General features: G+C 41.3%; 1 pseudogene; it reads right to left on the reverse strand.

The window, feature by feature from the left end:
- Window positions 1-251: 251 nt before the first annotated feature.
- The window catches only part of LOC144221577 (GTP:AMP phosphotransferase AK3, mitochondrial pseudogene), a 13,885-nt pseudogene continuing 10,125 nt past the window's right edge, over window positions 252-4,011 (reverse strand).

The raw sequence follows: 4,011 nt of genomic DNA on the forward strand, positions 1-4,011 counted from the left end.
AAGTTAACACATACCGCATGTTTTTGAATTGCACACCCAAAGAATATAATTCAATAAAACACATTAGAGTAAAAGATTAATCTTAGTATTGGAATTATTTGGCACATCCTTAATTTCCAGAATAAATCAGTAGATGTGAAACTAATATAATTTTCAAAGAATTCATATAAGCCACTCTCAGGACAAGGAGCTTTGTCTAAAGGCACAAATGAGGGGCACCTGCTCATTGTACTAGTTATATGCAATTTTCCTCATTGAGTAGCTGATGCTTTCTGGTTTATTTGTGGAACTTTTGTTTGTTTGAGGGAAAGCATAGACATAGGGCCTGATCTTGTTGGTTTCTGTTCTGGAGAAATGTTTCCAACACTCCCCTTTTCTGGTAAAATCCCAGGAATGGCTCTGTTTTAACTTCATAAGCCTTTAGTCTCTTGACAACTGTCTCTGGCTTATCGTCCTCACTGAATGAGAGGCTCTCCACTCTGGTCATCAATGCTCACAGTCTTCGGAGGGTTGAATTTGATGTTGTAGACTCAGCTGCTGGCTGGATGAATCCAGCAAGCAGTGAGATGTTGCTAAATGACCTCAAAGGGCACATTCAGATGAATTACTGTGTCTACTTGATATGATCCATCCAGGGCTTCTGCCTGTGGAAGTGTCCTTGGAAAACCATACAATAGCCAGCTAAATTGGATAAGGTTTTTTTCAGCTCATGAAAGGCCAGACGAGGCATGACATCATCTGGGATGAGTTTCCCTTGGCCAATGAAAGTCTTGGCTAACACGCCAATTTCTGTGCCCTGAGGCATGTCGTCTTGGAGCAAGTCTCTCCTGGAGAGGTAATTCAGCACAAAGTGTTTGGATGCGCAACAACACAGTCCTGTTGCCTTCTCCAGGCACTGCCAGGATCACTGCACAAATCAACCTCCTCCCCCAGGGCCCCAGGGAGAGGCTCCAGGCCTGGCATCAGGGCTTAGCTGCATGTTCCCCTTGCTCTGTGGCCAGGCAGGCTGCTGAACATTATTAATCTCATCCACAAACACCCTCCAATTTGAAACATAAAATTGTCCATCATGCCATGTATAAATTTAGTGAGTTCTGAATTATAACTGCAAGTGGAGCACCAGAATTAAGGCCATGAAGTTTTGCCAATTTTGCATTTCAGCAGTTGTTAAAATTAATTCAGCACCTATGCTATAGACGCACAAATGTCAATTAGTGCCCCTTTACCTTTTTCTTGTATGAATTTATTTAGTAAATGTTGGTTTTCCAACTGGGTCAGGTTCTGGACCTTTGTTCCTTTTTCTTTCCTTTTTCCCTTCTTTTTCTTCTCCTCCTTTGTCTTCTCCTCCTCTTTTTTCATCTCCTCTCTTTTTTAAGTTTTTAATTTTAATTCCAGTATAGTTAATACAGTGTAATATTAGTTTCAGGTGTACAATATAGTGATTGAACAATTCCATACAACACCTGGTGCTCATCACAAGCACACTCCTTAATCCTCATTTCTCTCTCTCGCTCCTTCCCTCCCTTCACTCCTCCCCTAACTTGTTCTCTTTCTCTCTCTCTCCATATACTTGGAGGCATTATCCCTACTATTTATTTATAGATTTATTTTTCCAGGGAGCCTCAAATTGGTATCATGAGGGTTAAGGGCCTCCCACATCACAGTATTTTTTTAGGGTTTAAGGACCCTGGGCTTCAGTTGGGTTTGAATTAATCTCTTGGTATGCTACAGGAGTGTTATTGTCATTTTTTCCCACAATTATCCTCAGGATGAAGATCTCTTTTGGTGACAGGCATAGGCAGCAGCAGAAACTAAAGTATTCTGTTGAGTCCTAGTGAGCTGTCGACCTCAATAATTCACATCTTCAAACAGCAGCCACTCTTCAAATAGTGACTATTCTTCCTCCACACAAGTGACCTCCTGACCCATTCATATATTGCATATATTTTATAGGCTATAGCTTTTCCCACGAAGGCTCAATAGAATGGGGGACCAATGAATGCCTGGTTGAGATACACAACTAATTGGTCACAAGATAAAAGTTATACCCCTGAGCCTAGTGTCAGAAATAGCTTTTTCTGGGGCGCCTGGGTGGCTCAGTTGGTTAAGCATTCGACTTCAACTCAGGTCATGGTTTGTGGGTTCAAGTCCCGCATCAGGCTCTGTGCTGACAGCTAGCTCAGCCTGCTTCAGATTCTGTATTTCCCTCTCTCTGACCCTCCCATGCTCACTCTGTGTCTCGCTCTCTCTCAGAAATAAATAAAACATTAAAATTTTTTTTAAAAAGAAATAGCTTATTCTGAATTTGAAACACATCATTCATTCTAAGACACATAGATGGCTCTGGGCCATGACAAATATCCCAAGGCTACTTTAAAGAGAACATTAACCCCACAGTCCAGACCACAAATGCCAATTATTTATCAAAACTTCCAACTTGGAAACTTGGTAGAACTTAGCATATGCAACACAAAGGAGGACAGCTCAAAAGGCAAGCCAGCTAGTAAGTAGCAGCTCAAATTACATACTTTCCATTAGACAGCAGAGCCAGTTATCAAGCCAAGGCAAGAGAAAAAAAGACCCTCAATGGTGATGGTCATCCTCTAGACCACACTGCTCACATTGCCAATAGTTGTGCCCACTCTGAAGGCACAGGATGGACCCCTCACTCCAAATTAGGTTCAGATGATGCCACATACACACCAAGAGCATATTCAAAGGTTTAAAATTCACATGAGAATTTGAGGGAGAGCAAGGTCGACTTCCCAAAAGGGTCTGAAAATGTCATGACAGAACAAGGAAACTGGCTTGGAGTTTTTATTGTGGTTAGGAGGTCAGGCCACTGTGAGTATCCCTATTCATAAGTAGGGTTTTGCATGATTTGAAACTCCCATTATCACCAATGAAGGGTGCACTTTGGTTTTTTATCAGCTTGTCCAAATGTGGGTAGATGAACAAGAGGGAGAGGTGAGGCTTAAAAGCTGTCAGAGGCCGACAATAAAACAAAAATGGAGTCAGACTACTGCACCATCCAGATAAGTCAATTAATTATACTGATAGGGGATTGTACCAAATCTGTTCTGTTTGACCTAGGCAACACTGGATAAGATTGACAACTATAACTCCTAGTAGAATGATGAGAACCATCTGGAGGAGAGACCTCAGTCAGTCNAGGTCAAAGATTTTCTCCTCCCACCAGCCAGGGCTGTTGTTCTCTTTCCACAGCCACATGATTCATATCACTGGTTCCTCCAGCAGTTACTTCACCATATTTTCCAATCTTCCCAATGTGTTACCCAAACCATATCCATGGTTTTGTATCTATGTGGTTCATAAATTTCTCTGTATTTCTTGTACCATTTGAGATAGTCTCCCACCCTCTGACATGTGGGTTATACCCAGACCACCTTAGGGGTTATTACCTCATATTAATAATTATTGTCATCAATATTCACAATTGCCCAAATCCAGTGAGCATAGCCAGACAACTAAAGAAGCATCAGATTAGCCTCCCAAACCCATGATCTTGGCTTCTTGCATGGTCTGATAGCCTGATTTCCCAGGAGTAGTTATGGAAATAACAAATAATAGAGAAGAGTGAATTAAGTGGTTTGGATTTTCTTACAGCCCATCTGGGCCTCCTGCCCCACTCCCCAAACTCATAATTAGGCATTTTATTGAGATGCAAGGTAACCTTCTAAGGAATTACATTTAGAACCCAAACCACCTATCATAAGTGTGTGTTCCACTGTGAGCTTAGCCTTGGTTATCCAGTTATCTTTTTCATTTTCTCTTTTAAGAGTTTATCTTTTAATCCATCTACTGGATTATACAGGGCATAAAATGTCCACAGAATGCCTTTATAACTTCCCACTATTTGTTATTTTAAAAAAATTTTTAAATTTATTTCTGAGAGAGAGAGAAAGAGACAATGTGAGCAGGGGAGGGTCAGAGAGAGAGGGAGATACAGAATCTGAAGCAGCCTCCAGGCTCTGAGCTAGCTGTCAGCAC

This window comes from Crocuta crocuta, unplaced genomic scaffold (genome assembly GCF_008692635.1).
Source record: "Crocuta crocuta isolate KB4526 unplaced genomic scaffold, BGI_CrCroc_1.0 scaffold1351, whole genome shotgun sequence".
NCBI classification, from domain to species: Eukaryota; Metazoa; Chordata; class Mammalia; order Carnivora; family Hyaenidae; genus Crocuta; species Crocuta crocuta.